This window comes from Mobula hypostoma, chromosome 8 (assembly GCF_963921235.1).
Source record: "Mobula hypostoma chromosome 8, sMobHyp1.1, whole genome shotgun sequence".
In the NCBI taxonomy this organism is placed as follows: Eukaryota; Metazoa; Chordata; class Chondrichthyes; order Myliobatiformes; family Myliobatidae; genus Mobula; species Mobula hypostoma.
Genome location: NC_086104.1, coordinates 160,951,204 through 160,972,377, shown reverse-complemented (window position 1 = coordinate 160,972,377; position 21,174 = coordinate 160,951,204). Strand labels below are relative to the sequence as shown.

At 43.8% G+C, this 21,174-nt stretch overlaps 1 pseudogene; it reads left to right on the top strand.

The window, feature by feature from the left end:
• Positions 1–761: 761 nt before the first annotated feature.
• LOC134351264 (U2 spliceosomal RNA) lies at positions 762–963 on the top strand (annotated as a pseudogene).
• The last annotated feature ends 20,211 nt before the right edge of the window (positions 964–21,174 follow it).

Sequence of the window (21,174 nt, the reverse complement as noted above, 5' to 3'; positions counted from 1 at the left end):
AATATTCCTGTCATTCATCCGTTTCTTTTTTTATCTGTTCTCACTTTCAACCTGTTATCTGTTAGGAATTTCACATCCTTCAGCTGGCTGTTGCTCATCAGCCTGTCTCAGTTACCCACATCAAAGTTGCTGGTGAACGCAGCAGGCCAGGCAGCATCTCTAGGAAGAGGTACAGTCGACGTTTCAGGCCGAGACCCTTCGTCAGGACTAAGTGAAGGGAGAGTTAGTAAGAGATTTGAAAGTGGGAGGGGCAGGGGGAGATCCAAAATGATAGGAGAAGACAGGAGGGGGAGGGATGGAGCCAAGAGCTGGACAGGTGATAGGCAAAGGGGATATGAGAGGATCATGGGACAGGAGGCCTAGGGAGAAAGACGGGTGGGGAGAAAACCCAGAGGATGGGCAAGGAGTATAGTCAGAGCGTCAGAGGGACAGAGGGAGAAGAAGGAGAGTGAGAGAGAGAATGTGTGTATAAAAATAAATAACAGATGGGGTATGAGGGGGAGGTGGGGCATTAGCGGAAGTTAGAGAAGTTGATGTTCATGCCATCAGGTTGGAGGCTACCCAGATGGAATATAAGGTGTTGTTCTTCCAACCTGAGTGTGGCCTCATCTTTACAGTAGAGGAGGCCGTGGATAGACATGTCAGAATGGGAATGGGATGTGGAATTAAAATGTGTGGCCACTGGGAGATCCTGCTTTCTCTGGCGGACAGAGCGTAGGTGTTCAGCAAAGCGGTCTCCCAGTCTGCGTCGGGTCTCACCAATATATAGAAGGCCACATCGGGAGCACCGGATGCAGTATATCAAGTAGTATCTGTTCTTATCAGTTTAATATCTGATACGTCCCTTATCTGGGGACCATATATTAAATTGATTTTTGGAACAGGGAGATGGAATAGGGGCTTGCTCCGTCCACTCCACGCATCGACCCGGTATTGCAGTGCCTCTGGGAAACTTCACCTGTGAGTCGGCTGGGGTGATATACTGCGTCCGGTGACTTCACCTGTGAGTCGGCTGGGGTGATATACTGCGTCCGGTGACTTCACCTGTGAGTCGGCTGGGGTGATATACTGCGTCCGGTGACTTCACCTGTGAGTCGGCTGGGGTGATATACTGCGTCCAGTGACTTCACCTGTGAGTCGACTGGGGTGATATACTGCGTCCGGTGCTCCCGATGTGGCCTTCTATATATTGGCAAGACCCGACGCAGACTGGGAGACCGCTTTGCTGAACACCTACGCTCTGTCCGCCAGAGAAAGCAGGATCTCCCAGTGGCCACACATTTTAATTCCACATCCATTCCCATTCTGACATGTCTATCCACGGCCTCCTCTACTGTAAAGATGAAGCCACACTCAGGTTGGAGGAACAACACCTTATATTCTGTCTGGGTAGCCTCCAACCTGATGGCATGAACATTGACTTCTCTAACTTCCGCTAATGCCCCACCTCCCCCTTGTACCCCAGCCGTTATTTATTTTTATGCACACATTCTTTCTCTCACTCTCCTTTTTCTCCCTCTGTCCTTCTGACTAAACCCCTTGCCCATCCTCTGGGATCCCCCCCCCCTTGTCTTTCTTCCCGGACCTCCTGTCCCATGATCCTCTCATATCCCTTTTGCCAATCACCTGTCCAGCTCTTGGCTCTATCCCTCCCCCTCCTGTCTTCTCCTATCATTTTGGATCTCCCCCTCCCCCTCCAACTTTCAAATCCCTTACTCACTCTTCCTTCAGTTAGTCCTGACGAAGGGTCTCGGCCTGAAACGTCGACTGTACCTCTTCCTAGAGATGCTGCCTGGCCTGCTGCGTTCATCAGCAACTTTGATGTGTGCTGCTTGAATTTCCAGCATCTGCAGAATTCCTGTTGTTTTTGTCTCAGTTACCATCAGCTTCTGGGTCAGAAGCTGGACTCAAGATTTGAGCTGATTATCCATTTATACATTTTGGTGGTGTTATTACCTTCAAGCTAGACTTTACCCAGTGTTTCACAGTTCACTATTTATTCTTCTGTGAAAAGACTAATATTCTCTCCAATGTAATTCATTTGTCAGCTAAATTAAAAGCAGGGAATACTCAACATTTCCAATCAATAATGTTTCATAAGTAGTGTATTGTGACTGCATGTTATCCAGTTCCGATGTTGATTCCGGGATCACGCAGTGTGACATGGAAGCAGTAACTGCTCTGCCACATCCTTTGAATAAGATGAGCCAGGCAAGATAAACACAAACCTTCCGATGTTATTTCTCAAATAGACAAATTGAATCAGAGTCATGTTTATTGTCACTGACATGAGCCATGAAATTTGTTCTTTTGCTCCAGCAGTACTGTGCAATACATAAATAAATCATGAAATATAAAAAACAAATTTGTGCAAAAAGAGATCAAGATAGTGAGTTTGTGTTCATGGGTTCATGGGCTGTTCAGAAATCTGATGGCAGGGAGCAAGAAGATGTTCCTAAAATATTAAATATTTGCCTTCAGGCTCTTGTGCCCTGATGGTAGTAATGAGAAGAGGGCATGTCCTGGGTGATGAGGGTCCTTAGTTATGAATGAGGCCTTCGTGAGGCGACTCCTTTTGAAGATGTGCTCGATGCCGAGAAGACTAGTGCCCATGATGGAGCTGGCTGAGTTTACAATGTTCTGTAGCTTTTCCCAATCATGGGCATTGGCGCCTCCATACCAGAGAGTGATGTAATCAATTAGAATGCTATCGACGTAGAAATTTGTTTGGGTCTTTTTTAGCATCCATTAGTCTTGCGAGACCATGGATCTGTGCCTGGAAAGTCTTCATTCTCCAGGGTGCAGGCCTGAGCAAGGTTGTATGGAAGACCAGCAGTTGTCCATGCTGCAAGTCTCCCCTCTCCACACCACCAATGTTGCCCAAGGGAAGGGCATTAGGACCCATACAGCTTGGCACCAGTGTTGTCGCAGAGCAATGTGTGGTTAAGTGCCTTGCTCAAGGACACATCAAGTTCCCTTGGCTGGGGCTTGAACTCACAACCTTCAGGTAGCTAGTCCAATGCCTTAACCACTTGGCCGCGTGCCCACACTTATGTCTTTAGTGACATACTAAATCTCCTCATAATCCTAATGAAATATAGCTGCCAGCATTCCTTCATCATATTTGCAGCAATATGTTGGGCCCAGGATAGATCCTTAGAGAAGTTGACACTCAGGAACTTGAAGTTTCCTGGGTTCCTATAAGCTCACCTTTGACAGACAGTGGAGTCCTCCCTTGGTCACACTCTGGCACTGTGCAGGAAGAGCCAACTTGCAGACTGTGCCCAAACTATGGAAACGATACACCCTGACAACCAGGCAAAGGGTAGGATGTTTGACGGGCACATGCCACTTGCATGAGAACTAATGATGTGTGGGAATGTGGATAACGAGGAAAGAGCAGACAATGTCAACCACAGAGAATGATAGATCAATTCTTTTTATTTTTGCCATGGTAGGTGGAAATACTTATGAAATATTAAAATTTGTGTCAGAGCGCAACTGGTGCTGAGAGAGCAGTTTGTAATTACTGGGATGCTGGTGTCCTTATGAGTGATGTTGTAATTCAGTACAATGGACAGCCTTTATCCTGTTGCCAAGCCATTATTTGAATACTTTGTGAAGTGCGTTCATCTCAATACATTCACCTATTTCACTGAAATGGGAACAAACTCTGGTGGAGGGAGTTAAATTCATGGAGATTTAAAAATAGTTCAATAGATTCAAAATCATGTAGAATGATTAATTATTAATGATCAGAGAGCACAGGTAGAGACTGACAGGAAGCAAAGAGTGGGAATAAAGGGAGCCTATCTGGGTCGGCTGCTGTTGACTAGTGATGTCCCGCAGGGACCGGTGGTGGGACAGCTTCTTTTCACATTATACAGTGTGTCAATGATTTGGATGATGGAACTGATGGCTTTGTGGCCAAGTTTGCAGACGATACAAAGGTAAGTGTATGGGCAGGTGGTTTTGAGGAAGTAGTAAGCCAGCAAAAGGATTTCCATTGAACTGAAGTATACCGTCATGCACTTTGATAAAAGAAATAAAGGTTTAGACTATTTTCTAAATGGACAGCAAATTAGAGAAGTAAAGGCTCTTGGGGTCTTAATGTAGGATTCCCTGAAGGTTAACGCAGGTTATCTTTGATGGTAAGGAAGGTAAATGCAATATTAACATTCATTTCCAAAGAACAAGAACACAAAAGCAAGGAGCAACACACACAAAATGTTGGAGGAACTCAGCAGGCCAGACAGCATTTATAGATAAGAGTATACAGTCAATGTTTCAGGCCAAGACCTTTTATCAGAACCGGAGAAAAAAGTTGAGAAGTCAGAGACCTAATTCTAACTTCAGTGACTCTGACTTTCTCATCTTTTTTCTCCAGGCTTGATGAAGGGTCTCAGCCCAAAACGTTGACTGTTTACTCTTTCCCATAGGTGATGCTTGGCTTGCTAAGTTCCTCCAGCATTTTGTGTGGGTTACTTGGATTTCCAGCATCTGCAGATTTTCTCTTCGATATAATGCTGAGGCTTTATAAGCCATTGGTCAGACCACACTTCAAAGGCCAAAGTTCAAGTTCAAAGTACATACACAATCTTGAGATGCATCTCCTTGCAGGCAGCACAAAACAAGAAACCCGAAAGAACCCATTAAAGAAGTAAACACCTAATGCGCAGAGAGAAAAAAATAGTAAATCATGCAAACAATAAAAGCAAGCATCAGCATTCAAACCTAAAGTGAGTCCACAGAGACAAAGGCTGGAGCAGTCGGAGCAGGCCCACAGTGCCACGGAGAGTGGAGTAAACGTCGCCGAGCAGCGAACAGAACCTGCTCAACCCTTGCCTCTGACCACAGCACCTGGCCCTTTCAATCCATCCAGCCCAGCACTCATATTGTCCAAACTCCGGGTTGTCCCTCGCACGAGGGCCCGGGCCCTGTCATATCCATACACTCTGGGCCTGGATCACACCGCCACATTTGGCCTATACCTGATCTTTCCAAATCAGATCAGCCCAGCACTCATATTGTCCAAACTCCGGGTTGTCCCTCGCACGAGGGCCCGGGCCCTGTCATATCGATACACTCTGGGCCTGGATCACACCGCCACATTTGGCCTATACCTGATCTTTCCGAATCAGATCGGCCCAGCACTTAGATCGATCCAGCCTCGCTCTCGGTTCAGGTGGACAGGCTCCAAAACTCGTCCGCTCCGAGATTTCTGCACTTTGCTCACTCTAACTTCATCTCGGATATGCCTCAACTTCGCTCCGACTCCGCATGTCTTGACCCTTGGGTCAGCCTCACCTTTGCTCACCTCTTCATTGTTTGCAGTGGTAGTTTATAACAATTTTCCATAGAAAAAATGTATTATTAATAAAGTAGTTGTGTTTCTTGCTTTAAGAACTGTCAGTAATATGCTGTTCATCTTCAGTAGCACCATCTTAAACCGTATTGTGAGTAGTTTACATAAGAAATTGGATATAAGAAATATGAGATATTGGAGAGAGTTCAGAGGAGGTTCACGAAAATTATTCTGGGAATAAAAGATTAATGTTTAAAGAGTGGTTGATGGCTCTGGGTTTGTAGTCACTGGAGTTTAGAAGAGTGAGCGGAAATCTTATGGAAACCTATTGAATGTTGAAAGGCCTAAATACAGTGGATGTGCAGGTGATCTTCCCAATAGAGGGGAGTCTAGGACCAGCGGGCACAACTTCAGAATACAACAGAGGCGAGGTGGAATTTCTTTTGCCAAAGGGTGGTGAATCTGTGGAATCAATTGCCCAGGCAGCTGTGGAGGCCAAGTCTTTGGGTATATTTAAAGCAGAGGTTGATAGATTCTTGATCGGTAAAGATGTCAAAGGTTACAGGGAGAAGGCAGGAGAATGTGATTGAGAGGGTTAATAAATCAGCCATGATGGAATGGTGGAGCAGACTTATGGCTTAATTCTGCTCTTATGTCTTGTGGTCTAATCAAATAACAAGGAAGCAGGCTCCTCAGTCCATTGTACCTGGTCACCAGTACCTCCCTGTACCAAACCTACCTACAAACTCTCAACCTCCGGCTTTCAATTCTAAGCACATGAGATTGTGCAAATGCTGGAAAGTTTGAGTGACACACACAAAATGCTGGAGGAACTCAGTAATTCAGGTGACAGGAAACAGTCAACGCTTCAGGCAGAGACCCTGAGTCAGGGACCGGAAAGGAAGGGGGAAGAAGCCAAACTATTAGATGGAGGGAGGGGGAGGAGCACAAGCTGGCAGGTGATAGGTGAGACTTATTGAGGGGCAAAGTGGATGGGTGGGAGAGAGGGTGAAGTGAGAAGCTAGGGAGAATGGATGGGAAGAGGTATAATTAAAATTCCTTCTTCTTACTTTAAATCTGCCCCCTTGTTTTAGAAATCCCTATGATACCTACCTAATGCCTCTTATATTGTTAGGTACCTGTCAAATCGCACCACAACATCATTCATCCAGAGAAACAAACCCCAGCATCTCTGGTCTCTCCCCATAACTGAAGTCCCCACTCCAGGTAATATCCTGGTGTTCCCCTCAGCACTCTGTCCCACACAATCATATCCTTCTTAAACTGAGGCAAGCACAAGTGCAGACAATACTCTAGGTGTGGTCTTACCAGCATTTGTAAAGTTCCCACACAAAGTCCCAGTTCTGTCCATTAACCAACGAAGGCAAGCTTCTTTACAACCTATAGATCTGCGTTGTGCTTTCAGGGAAATGTGCATATGGACACCCCCCTCCACCAGCCCCGTCTCTCTATTTGCCAGCATCTTATTGTGCTCTACCATCTATTGTATATGTCCTGTCCTTAACAGACTTCCCAAAGTACATCACCTCACAGTTGTTAGCATTAAATTCCAATCCACCATTGCCCTGTTTGTAGGAAGCTGAGGTGTGACCTTGTAGAGGTATATGGAATGATGAGGGATGTAGATAGGTTTTAGCATGACCTTGTAGATGTAGGTGGAATAATGAGGGATGTAGATAAGGAGAAGGGATGAGCTTGTAGAGGTAAATGGAATGATGAGGGATGTGGATAAGGTGGAGGGATGAGCTCATACAGGTAAATGGAGTGATGAGAAATGTAGATAAGGAGAAGGGATGAGCTCGTAAAGGTATATTGAATGATGAGGGAGGTGGATATGGTGGAGGGCTGACGTTGTAGAGGTACGTTTGTATATGGAATGATGAGGGATGTGGATATGGTGGAGGGATGAGCTTGTAGAGGTATATGGAATGATGAGGGATGTGGATAAAGTGGAGGGATGAGCTCGTAGAGGTATATGGAATGATGAGGGATGTGGATAAGGTGGAGGGATGAGCTCGTAGACGTATATGGAATGATGAGGGATGTGGATATGGTGGAGGGCTGACGTAGATGGAATGATGAGGGATGTGGATAAGGTGGAGGGATACACTTTCCCTTGGAATTCTAAAACTAGAAGGCACAGATTTAGAGGTGGCTATTCACTTGCCTTGTCAGTATAGAGTCATGGACCACCCACAGTAGGCAGCTGAACCCCCTGGAACAATACCATCAAAGATCCTTATAAAAGATTTTGAGGATCAGCTGGAAGAACAAACACATGGAATTCAAACTTACTGGAGGAGGCCAACATGAACAGCACCTCCACTATGATAAAGCAACACCAAATCCAGTGACCTAGGTCACGTCAGCTGAAACTTTCAACAACGTCTCCCAAACAGATCCTTTACTTCCAGCTGAAGGAAGGCCAGTGGGCCCCTGGTGTGCAAAGGAAACATTTCAAAGATAATATCAAAATCAGCCTGAGGAAATTCAACATTACATCTAAAAACTGGGAAGACATTGTACTAAACAGATAAACTTGGAGGAAATTTGTTCAAGACAGAGCAGCACTACATGAGAGTGACCTCCTCTGTGCCACAAAGAACAAGCAGCCATGAAAGGAGGAACTGAACAATGAAAATACCCAACTACTAAACCACAACCACCGCTTACTCCTGCCAACACTGCAACAGAATATGTGGATTCTGGATTGGCCTCTACAGCTACCAGACAACCCACCAACAGACAACCCCTTAGGAGAACATCATACTCAACTTGAGTGATCACACTACCACTCTTTACCCGCACTGCTCAGAGTTTATTGTATCACTTTCAGGACTTGAACTCGACCAGCTCTGGAGGAACCCAGATGCAAGTAGCACGTCACCTCCAAAATATCCAAGCCCTCTGTCAGAGCAACCCTGAGCTTTCAGATGCCTGTGGTTTTAGTTTTCTGTCCTGCAGCCTCCCTGTCTTCAACCTTTCACATTGTCCAAGAATGCCTCGGTAAGCTGAAGGAACAGCCCTTCAAATTCTACTGAGGTCTGTTGCATCACAGGATTCAGTAGTGAATGAGGAAACTATCCTGGTTTTCCCTTCTCTCTGTAGATGATTCTACACCTTCCCATTTTCCTCTCTCTGTCTCTGAATTAATGGTTTTTGAGGCACTCGACAACTTTCATCCAGACCTGCTCATAGAAAACCCTACTAATTTCTCTACACTAACCTTCTTTTGCTCTTTGGACATATTTGAATCATATTTCTATATTTCTTTCTGATAGAGAAAGAGTCCATTCAGCCATTCAAGTCTGTCCAGGCAGTTAGAGATATTTCATCACTCCTATTCCCTGATTCCTATTGTTTCTCATATGTTTATTCACTTCCTGTGATATTCCCTATTCTACACCTACATCCTACATCATCATCATTATTATGTGCTGTGTTGTATGACGTGGGTGATCATGGGCTTTCCATGACCATGGTTGTTCTTGGCAAATTTTTCTACAGAAGTGGTTTGCCATTGCCTCCTTCTGGGCAGTGTCTTTACAAGACAGGTGACCCCGGCCATTATCAATACTCTTCAGAGATTGTCTGCCTGACGTCAGTGGTCACATAACCAGGACTTGTGATATGCACCAGCTGCTCATACGACCATCCACCACCTGCTCCCGTGGCTTAATGTGACCCTGATCAGGGGAGCTAGGCAGGCACCACACCTTGTCCATGGGTGACTTGCAGCTAGCAAAGCGAAGGAGTGCCTTACACTTCCTGTGGTAAAGACATATCTCCACCCTACCACTCATCATACAGTACACCTAAACCCAGCGGTAATTCACAGCATCAAACAGCAGGTTTTTGGGATGTGGGGGAAAAAACGGAACATCGTGGGAAGCATAGAATGTAGAACATAGAACATCACAGCGTAGTACAAACCCTTCAGCCCACAATGTTGTGCAGAACTTTTATCCTACTCTAAGATCAATGTAACCCTGCTCTCCTACAAAACCCTCCATTTTTCTATCGTCCATGTTCCTTTCTAAGATTCTCTTTAATGTCCCTAATGTATCTGCCTCTAACACCATCCCTAGCCATGCATTCCACGCACCCACCACTCTCTGTGCAAGAAAACTCACCCCTGACATCATCACACTATTTTCCTCCAATCATCTTTAAACTATGCCCTATTGTATGAACCCATCTACACGGTGAATGAGCAAACACCAAATGGACAGTGCCAGCCAAGATCATATCCACGGGTGGTGGGGGAGGGGGTTGGAGCTCTGATGCATCAGAATCACTTACTGTGCACTGTGTCGTCCAGATTGGATGAAAGTTCCTTGAAAGTTCTGCTCACATTGATTGCTGCCTCATCTTCTGACTGCGTGAAGTGTTGCATCATCTACTCTCATCCTGAACACCGGTACACCACAGGGGTGTGTTCTCAGCCCCATCCTCTATTCTCTTTTCACCCATGACTGCTCTACCATTTACTCCACCAACACCTTTGTCAAATTTGCTGACGATACCACCCTAATAGGTATCATATCAGACTGTAATGAGACAGCCTATAGGGAGGAGGTACAACATTTGACAGAATGGTATTGTCATAATAACCTGGACTTGAACATCACAAAAACCAAGGAGCTGATAGTAGACTTCAGGAAATCAAAGCGCGTCAAGCACTCTGCTCTGCACATATACGGGAAAGAGGTGGAGAGAGTAGAGAGTTTCAAGTTCCTCGACGTCCACATCTCGGCTGACCTCACCTGGACTGCCCATATCTCTTATCAGGTGGGGAAGGCCCAACAGAGGCTCTACTTCCTAAGGAAGCTAAAGCACGCTCTCCTCCCTCATCACCTGCTGATCATCTTCTATCGGACAACTATAGAGAGCCTCCTGACGTATTGCTGTGCAGTGTGGTTTGCCAGCTGCACAGAACAGAACAGGAAGGACTTGCAGTGGGTGGTGAGGGTAGCAGAGCGGGTTATTGGCACAACATTACCCTCCCTCAGAGACATTTATACTGGCAGACTTCAAAAGAAGGCTACTTGTATTTCAAAGGATCCTACTCATTCTGGACATCACCTGTTTTCCCCTCTACCTTCTGGGAAGAGATACAGAGCATTAAGGGCAAAAACAAAGAGACTCCTTAACAGCTTCTACCCACAAGCAGTGAAATGTATAACACCCCCTTCCCTTCTCCTGCCCCACTCCGAAGACGGCGGCAGCTAAATGCATCACACTTCCAGGAATGGCAGGTGTGCAATAATTCTACCCCCCATCCATATATTATTAATTTTGGACTGCACTCCTGAGGTTTTAGAGTTTATTTTATGTATATATTCTTTGTCATGGTGCAAAACGTTGAGCTGCTAAACTGTGTTTCATTGCTCCATAACAATGACAATAAAGATATTCTATTCTATTTTGATGAGGAGAAACTGTTTTTCCCAGAGAGTGGTGAATCTGTGGAATTCTCTGCCCAGGAAAGCAGTTGAGGCTTCTTCACTAAATACATTTAAGAAACAGTTAGATTGATTTTTACATAGTAGGGATATTTAAGGGTTATGGGGAAAAGGCGGGTAGATGGAGCTGAGTTTACAGACAGATCAGCCATGATCTTATTGAATGGCAGGGCAGGCTCGATGGGCCGGATAGCCTACTCCTGCTCCCATTTCTTATGTTCTTATGTTCTTATTGTACCTGAGGACTAGGCGGTGCTGTGGCCCAACTCTTTGGAAGAGCCAGCAGAGGCAGGGAAGGCTGATTGAAAGATTCCACCATCCATGCTGACTATTCTTTGCAAATTCGCTACATCTCTGTATTTTTCTGTTATTCCCCGATTAATGATTCCTGCCAGGTCTTAAAGTCAGTTTGCAGTTATATAAGCTCCAGTAATTTGCAAGTGATGGATCAACACTCTGATAAAAATCTTAATATCTTGCTGCAAATCATTTTACCTACTTTAATCAAATTGCAATGCTACCCTCTTAAATAAATCAAAGAACGTTTATTATAAAAAATTATTTCCTTTTAATGCAGGTTCTTAACTATTCTCTGTGTGTACCGGATGAAAACGGACTTTACACTCAGCAGCAGGTGAATACGTCTAAGCAAAACTCAAGGGAGAAGAGACAATTCTGACAGTTTTTAAACTCTGTTTTCTGTTTTGGGGGTGGTCTGTGCCCTGACTGATGGGATCAGAATTAGGCCATTTGGCCATTCATCATGGCTGACTCAATTGTCCTCTCAGCACCAATCACCAGCTTTTTCCACATATCCACTGCCCAAACTCTTCCTTAAATATAGATAAACATTTGGCTTCCACAGTTGCCTGAAGCCAAGAATTCCACAGATTCACTACTCTCTGACTAAAGAAATTTCTCCTCAACCCCGTTCTAAAAGGACGACCCTCGATTCTGAGGCTGTGTCCTCTGGTCTTTAGGCTCTCCCACCATAGGAAACATTCTCTCCACACCCGCTCTATCAAGGCCTTTCAACATTTGAAGGGATTCAATGAGGTCACCCCTAATTCTTCAGAATTCCAGTGAATACAGGCTCAGTGCCATCAAGCTCTCTTTATATGACAAGCCATTTAATCCTGGAGTCATTTTCCTAAACCTCCTTTGAACACTCGCCAGTTTCAGCACATCCTTTCTAAGAAAAGGGGACAAAACCTGTTCACAATACTCCAAATGAGGTCTCACCAGTGCTTTATAAAGTCTTAATATTACATCCTTGCTTTTATACTCTAGTCCTCTTGAAATGACTGCTAACATCGCATTTGCCTTCCTTGCCACAGACTCGACTGGCAAATTAACCTTTAGGGAATCCTGCACAAGGACTCCCAAGTCCCTGTGTGCCTCAGTTTTTTTGTATTTTCTCTCTATTTAGAAAATAGCCAACCCTTTCATTTCTTCTACCAAAGTGCATGACCATACACTTCCTGACACTGTATTCCATCTACCACTTCTTTGCCCATTCTCCCAATCTGTCTGTCCTTCTGTAGCCTCTCAACTTCCTCAAAACTACCTGCCCCTTCGACCTATCTTCATATCATCAGCAAACTTTGCCACAAAGCCATCAATTCCATTATCTAAATCATTGACAAACAATATGAAAAGTAGCAGTCCCCATACTGACCCCTAAAGTCACTGGCAGCCAACCAGAAAAGTCTCCCTTTAGTCCCACACTTTGCCTTCTGCCAATCAGCCACTGCTTTACCCATGCTAGTATCTTTCCTGTAATAACATGAGCTTGCAGCTTGCTAAGCAGCCTCATGCATGGCACTTTGTCAAAGGCCTTCTAAAAATCTAAGGGCACCTTTGACAAGGTCCCACACAGAAGGTTAGTTAGGAAGGTTCAATCGTTAGGTATTAATATTGAAGTAGTAAAATGGATTCAACAGTGGCTGGATGGGAGACGCCAGAGAGTAGTGGTGGATAACTGTGTGTCAGATTGGAGGACGGTGTGTAGCGGTGTGCCTCAGGGATCTGTACTGGGTCCAGTGTTGTTTGTCATATATATTAATGATCTGGATGATGGGGTGGTAAATTGGATTAGTAAGTATACAGATGATACTAAGATAGGTGGCGTTGTGGATAATGAAGTAGGTTTTCAAAGCTTGCAGAGAGATTTAGGCCAGTTAGAAGAGTGGGTTGAAAGATGGCAGATGAAGTTTAATGCTGATAAGTGTGAGGTCCTACATTGTGGTAGGACTAATCAAAATAGGACATGTATGGTAAATGATAGGGCATTGAAGAATGCAGTAGAACAGAGGGATCTAAGAATAATGGTGCATAGTTCCCTGAAGGTGGAACCTCATGTGGATAGGGTGGTGAAGAAAGCTTTTGGTATGCTGGCCTTTATAAATCAGAGCATTGAGTATAGGAGTTGGGATGTAATGTTGAAATTGTACAAGGCATTGGTGAGGCCAAATTTGGAGTATTGTGTACAGTTCTGGTCACCGAATTATAGGAAAGATGTCAACAAAATAGAGAGAGTACAGAGAAGATATACGAGAATGTTACCTGGGTTTCATCTCCTAAGTTACAGAGAAAGGTTGAACAAGTTGGGTCTTTATTCTTTGGAGCGTAGAAGGTTGAGGGGGGACTTGATAGAGGTATTTAAAATTATGAGGGGGATAGATAGAGTTGACGTGGATAGGCTTTTTCCATTGAGAGTGGGGGAGATTCAAACAAGAGGACATGAGTTGAGAGTTAAAGGGCAAAAGTTTAGGGGTAACATGAGGGGGAACTTCTTTACTCAGAGAGTGGTAGCTGTGTGGAACGAGCTTCCAGCAGAAGTGGTTGAGGCAGGTTCGATGTTGTCGTTTAAAGTTAAATTGGAAAGCTATATGGACAGGAAAGGAATGGAGGGTTAAGTGCTGAGTGCAGGTCAGTGGACTAGGTGAGAGTAAGAGTTCGGCACGGACTGGAAGGGCGAAGATGGCCTGTTTCCGTGCTGTAATTGTTATATGGTTATACATCAACTGATTTCTCCTTTGTCTTTTATTTCTTGAATAATTCCAACAGATTTGTCAGGCAAGATTATCCCTTGAGGAAACTATGCTGACAATGGCCTGTTTTGTCAAGAACCTCCAAGTACCCTGAGTCCTGATCCTTGATAATTGACTCCAACATCTTTCCAACCACTGACTATCGGCCTATAGTTTCCTTTCTTCTGCCTCACTCCCTTCTTGAAGAATGGAGTGACATTTGCCATTTTACAGACTTCTGGAACCTGTCCAGTTTCCAGTAAAGTCATCACTCATGTTTCCACAATATTTTCAGCCACCTCTTTCAGAACCCTGGGGTGTACCATCTGGTCCAGGTGACTTACCAACCTTCAGACATGTCAGTTTCCCAACAACCTTCTCTATTTTAATGGTAACATCACACACTGCATGACCCCTGACACCCGAAACTTCTATCATACTGCTAGTGTCCTCCACAGTGAAGACTGATCAAAATACTTATTCAATCCATCAGCCATTTCCTTGTCCCCCATTCCAATCTCTCCTGCATTGTATTCAAGCAGTCTGATATCCACTCTCACTCCTTTTTTACAATTTATGTAGCTGAAGAAATGTTTGGTATCCTCTTTAATATTATCGGCTAGCTTACTTTCATATTCCATCTTTACTTCATAATGACTCTTTCAGTTACCTTCTGTAGCTTTTTAAAAGATTCCCAATCCTCTAACTTCCTGCTAATTTTTGCTCTAATATATGTCCTCTCTACCTTTTATGTTGGCTTTTACTGCTCTTGTTAGCCATGGTTGTGTCATCTTGTCTTTTAAATACTGCTTCCACTTTGGGATGTATGCCAAGACCCTTTGGCAGGACTCAAGGCCCAAAACATCGACTGTACTCTTTTCCATAGATGCTGCCTCGCCTGCTGAGTTCCTCCAGCATTTTGTGTGTGCTGCTTCGATTATATTATGATCACCCTGAAGGGTTCTCTAATTAAGCTTTCTAATCAATTCAGGTTCATTGCACAACAGCCAGTCAAGAATAGCTGATCCCCTCGTGAGCTGAACCATAGCTGCTCTAAAAAGCCATCTCATAGGCACTCTGGAAATTCCCCCTCCTGGAATCCAGCTCCAACCTGATTTTCCCAATCTACCTGCGTATTGAAATCCCCCATGACTATTGTAACATTGCACTTTCGCCATGCATTGTAGCTCCCATTGTAACTTGTAGACCACATCCTTAATACCGTTTGGGGGTCTGTATACAACACCCATCAGGGTCTTTTTACTCTTGTTATTCCTTAGTTTCATCCACAATGATTTAACACCTTCCAATCCTATGTCACCTCTTTGTAATAATTTGACTTCATTTTTTACCAACAGAGCAATGTCGTTCCTTTCTGCTTGTGTTTTGATACAGTGTGCATCCTGGAGCATTAAGCTCCCAGCTATAATCTTCTTTCAGCCATGATGGAGTGCTGCCTACGACAACATACATGTTGTATGAAAGGAAGGAAAATAATCTTAATGTTGTGCTTTTTCTTTTCTTTGTTTTTTCTTGTGGAAACCTTGAAGAGCTAAAGATTCAAGATCAACACTCTATCACTATTCACTCAGACAATGACCTCTGTGCATCCTCTTGCTTATCACAAAGAGCAGGGGTCCCAGGACAGATCCTTGCAGCACTCCACTAGTCACCGACCTCCAGGCAGAGTACTTTCCTTCCACTACTACCCTCTGCTTTCTTCCTGTAAGCCAATTTTTTATCCAAGCAGCCAAGGTTCCACTGATTCCATGCCTCTTGACTTTCTGGATGAGTCTCTCGTGGGGGACCTTGTCAAATGCCTTGCTAAAATCCATGTGGACCACATCTACCACCCTACTAATTTTTTTGTTGCCTCTTCAAAAAACTTAATTAGGCTCGTGAGGCATGACCTTCCCTTCACAAAGCCAATGTTGACTATCGTTGAGTAGACTGTACTTCTCCAAGTGCGCGTAGATCCTATTCTTAAGAGTCCTTCCCAATCGTTTTCAGACCACCGACGTAAGACTCACCGGATTCTCCCTATTACCTTTTTTAAACAAGGGAACTACATTTGCCATTCTCCAATCCTCCAGCACCTCCCCTGCAGCCAAAGAGGATTCAAAGATCATAGCTACTGCTCCAGCGATCTCTTCTCTCACTTCCCACAGCAACCTAGGGTATATAACATCCGACCCTGGGGACTTATCAATCTTGATGTTTTTAAGAAGATCCAACACTTCTTCTTCCTTAATCTCCATATTGTCCAGCATACAGGCTTGTTCTATTTCAACCTCACCCTGATCAAGGTCCTTTTCACTTGTGAATACTGAAGTAAAGTACTCATTTAGGACCTCCCTAACCTCCTCCACCTCCAGGTACATGTTGCCTTCCTTATCCTTTAGCGGCCCCACCTTCATTCTTGTCATGCTTCTGTTCTTCACATACACATAGAACACCTTAGGGTTCTCCTTAATCCCACATACCAAGGCCTTCTCATACCCCCTTCGAGCTTTCCTTCTTAAGCTCCTTCCTGTTAGCCTTATAATCTCCTAGATCTCTAACATTACCTAGCTCTCTGAACCTTTGGTAAGCTTTTCTTTTCTTCTTGACTAGATTTAATACAGCCTTTGTACACCACGGTTCCTGTACCCTACCATAACACCCTGTCTCATTGGAATGTACCTATGCAGAACTTCACACATTTGACACATTTCTTCCGTACCTTTCCCTAAGAACATCTGTTCCCAATTTAAGCTTCCAAGTTCCTGCCTGATAGCCACATAATTCCCCTTACCCCAATTAAACGCTTTTGTAACTTGTCTGTTCCTATTTCTCTCCAATGCTATTAGTAAAGGAGATAGCATTATGATCACTGTCTCCAAAATGCTCTCCCACTGAGAGATCTGACACTTGACCAGGTTCCTTTCCCAAAACCAAATCAAGTACAGTCTCTCCTCTTGTAGGCTTATCTACATATTGTGTCAAGAAACCTTCCTGAACACACCTAACAAACTCCACCCCATCTAAACCCCTTTGCTTCAGGGAGATGCTAATCGATACCTGGGAAAATAAAATCGCCCACCACGACAACTTTGTTATTATTACATCTTTCCAGGATCTGTTTCCCTATCTACTCCTCGATATCCCTGTTACTGTTGGGCGGCTTATAAAAAATACCCAGTAAAGTTATTGACCCCTTCCTGTTCCTAACCTCCACCCACAGAGACTCTGTAGACAATCCCTCCATGATGTCCATCTTTTTCTGTAGCCATGACACCATCTCTGATCAACAGTGCCACGCCCCCAATTCTTTTGCCTCCCTCCCTGTTCTTTCTGAAACATCTAAAACCCAGCACTTGAAATAACCATTCCTGTCCCTGAGCCATCCAAGTCTCTGTAATGGCCACCACATCATATCTCCAAGTACTGATCCACGCTCTAAGATCATCCGCTTTGTTCACAATACTCCTTGCATTAAAATAGACACATCTCAAACCATCGGTCTGAGAGCGTCCCTTCTCTATCACCTGCCTATCCTCCCTCACACACTGTCTCCAAGCTTTCTCTATTAGTGAGCCAACGTCCTCTTCCCCAGTCTCTTCAGTTCAGTTCCCACCGCCCAACTATTCTAGTTTAAACTCTCCCCAGTAGCCTTAGCCAACCTCCCCACCAGGATATTGGTCCCCCTGGGATTCAAGTGCAAACCATCCTTTTTGTACAGGTCACACTTGCCCCAAAAGAGGTCCCAATGATCCAGAAATCTAAATCCCTGCCCCCTGCTTCAATCCCTCAGCCACGCATTTATCCTCCACCTCATTCTATTCCTATACTCACTGTCTCATGGCACAGGCAGTAATCCCGAGATTACTACCTTTACGGTCTTGCTTCTCAACTTCCTTCCTAACTCCCTGTAGTCTGTTTTCAGGATCTCTTCCCTTTTTCTACCTATGTCGTTGGTACCAATATGTACCACGACCTCTGGCTGTCCTCCTCCCCCCGGGGGGTACTGTGGACGCGATCTGAAACATCCCGGACCCTGGTACCTGGGAAGCAAACTACCATTTGAGTTTCTTTCCTGCGTCCACTGAATCACCTGTCTGACCCCCTAACTACAGAGTCCCCTATCACTACTGCCTTTCTCTTCCTTTCCCTACCCTTCTGAGCCACAGGGCCGGACTCTGTGGCAGACGCATGCCACTGTTGCTTCCCTCAGGTAGGCCCCCACCCCCAACAGTACTCAAACAGGAGTACTTATTGTCAAGGGGGACAGCCACCCGACTCTTCCCCTTCCCTCTCCTGACTGTTCATTTAAAAATCTTTTTTATTAATTATTATTGAAGATCAACAAAAAAAAATACATTAAAGTAATCAAGTCAACATGACAATATGTACAATGAGGAATTAAATGACCAAATAACTGATTACCAAAGCTAAACAATATATCAATAATAATAAGAAAAAAATAAAGTGTTAAAACGATTCTTTTGAAAAAAGAAAGGAAAAAAGAACCCCTCCTAACTAAAACAAAAAAACCCCTGCTAACAAAAAAAATCTCGAAAAAAAACTCCATTGGGAGCACAACCACGGAACTATACACCATACAAGCTTCCATAAAAGAAAAACATCAATCTGCCAACTCAAATCCATTTAAACAAGAATCAGAAGGAAAACATCTTAATTAACTCAAATCAGATGATAGTAGTGGGCAAAAGAACCCCATCTTTTCTCAAAGTCAAATTGAGGATCAAAAGTTCGACTTCTGCGGGGGGGGGGCGCGTCGCGTGATGACGTGGGATTGAGACGTGTAAATCCAGTTCTCCTGTAAAAAATCAGCAAAGCACTGTTTAAACAAAGTAAAGTTAATAAATACTTTCCGAAAACTACTTATAAACTTCGTAAGACTACTCTACGATATGCCTCGTAAACCGCAACAGTAGAAGTCTGTTGTTGTGAAGAAAAAAGGGCCTACTGCAGCGATGGAGCCTCGGATTCAGGTTGGATCTCCTTCAGAGGAGACGCATTTCATCTCTGGCGTAGAAGAACTGGGAGCAATGGCGGCGGTAGCGGTCTCTCGGAAGAAGATGCCGGAATTGCGCATGCGCAAATGGACACAATTTAAACTACAAGAACCGATGGCCACTGCAACTGAAAGTGACTCAGAGTCAGAATTGGATACCGCAGAGAATACAGATGAAGAAGAGGAGGAAGAACTGGAAGAGACTGGAAGTAAAGGAGATGACGGAGACATAAGAGAGGCTTTATTGCAATTAACGGCTGAACTAAGAAAATTAAGAACAGAGCTTAGAGACGTGAAGATGTGCTATGATAAAGCTATGAAAAGACAGGATAAAATGGATAAGAAACTTCAGAAGATGGAAAGAACAATGGAGCATATTAATGATAGAGTGGAAAAAACAGAAAATGATGTGATTGTCTGGAACACGGAAAGAAATTGACTCTTGGAGAAAGTGGACGTGTTGGAAAATTTTAGTAGACATAATAACATTAAAATTGTTGGTCTTAGAGAAGGTATAGAAGGAGAGAATCCAATAGAATTTTTTTAAGGATGGATCCCAGAAGTTTTGCAAATGAAAGAGGAGGACCGATCAATTGAAATTGAGCGGGCACATAGAGCTCTAAGACCAAAACCACAAGATGACCAATATCCACGATCAATTTTAATAAAATTCTTAAGATTTCAAGACGAAGAAAGGATTCTACAGGCAGCTGCCCAAGCTGCCAAGAAGAGAAAAGGGCCACTGATGATAGAAGGGAAGAAATTTTTTTTCTACCCTGACATAAGTTATGAACTTTTGAAAAGAAGGAAGAAGTTTAATCCAGTGAAAAAAGCCCTGTGGGATCACGGTTATCAATTTATATTGCATTATCCTGAAACCTTGAAGAATTTTTTGCCTGGTGGAGAAGAAAGATTTTTTGACAATTACCAGAAAGCGGAGGAGTTTGTGCCAGATTCTTTGAATATTCACCAGATACAAGAACAAACTTAGGGGAGCGAGATGGATTGAAGATGAAGACTGGATCAAGGATTAGGCCTGTTGAATTTTTAGGCGGATGAATATATAAATATATTATTAATTATATGAGGGAGGGGAAGAAAGGTTAAAATTTGAGGAATATTAGCTGGGAATAATAACATTAATTTTTTTCTATATATATATATAATTTTTTTGTTACGGGGGAGCTGGAAGAAACACTGACCAATCGCTACGTTATTCATGAGTGCAAGCGTGGCAATAGCCACGACCCGCACAATGGAGGGGGGTAGTGTTGTGTATCTTTTCATTCACAACATTAGTGGGGGAGTATTTTGTTTTTTTTTTCTTTTTTTGTATCTTATCTATCTTTTTTTTTCTTTTTGCCTGGATGATTGGGAGGGAAACACATAGCAACATGGTGAAGTTCAAAGAGATTCCCCAGGGAACTATGAGAGTTGAGAAGCTAAGTAATGTTTTAGATTTTAAGAGATAAATATGCAACATTTTTGAATATTTGGAGCCCTTATTTATAGCTCCAATGATGAAGATCTTGGTTCCTTGGGGGAAAGTAACAAATATATATTAAATTTATTTTTATCCCATGGAGCATGTGCAAACCTTCCAATATTCAGGCAGTTCTTTTTTTTTCCTTTTTTGCTTTTCTCTTTAGGTAGGAGTATATATCGGGGGTGGGAGGGTTAAGGGGAGGGGGGAGGGTAGATATTATTTTCTCATGTATCACTTCGAAAACTCAATAAAAATTATATTAAAAAAATAGTTTGACTTCTGATTTTCTCCAAACTAAGACATAGCATCACCCGAGAGAACTATTGTATCAAAGTGGGAGCAGAGCTTCTTTCCATTTCAATAAAATAGCCCTTCTGGCCAATAATGTAACAAATGCAATTACATGTTGGTCTGATACATCCTCTCCTGACTGTTACTGACTTGTCTGTCTCCAGAGGCCCCGGGATGACTACCTTACCTATAGCTCCTTTCTATCACCTCCTCGCTCTCCCTGACCAGATGAAGGTCATTGAGCTGCAGCTGGACACACCAGGTGCAGATATGGCCATCCGGGAGGCTGGGAGACTCCAGGACTTCCCACATCTGACACCGAGCACAGAACACCGGCCTCACACACATTCTTCCTTTCTGCAATTAACACAGGTAAACCTACTTCACCTCATTCCATTACAGCCTAAGCCCTCTCACTCTGCTGCCCTCTCAGGATTTCAAATGGAAGAAGGATGACAAGTGAAGTCAGAGCCAAAGTAAAAGCAAAAGAGAGGGCATACAAGGAAACCAAAGCTAGTGGGAAGATAGAGGAATGGGAAGCTTTTGAAAACTTGCAG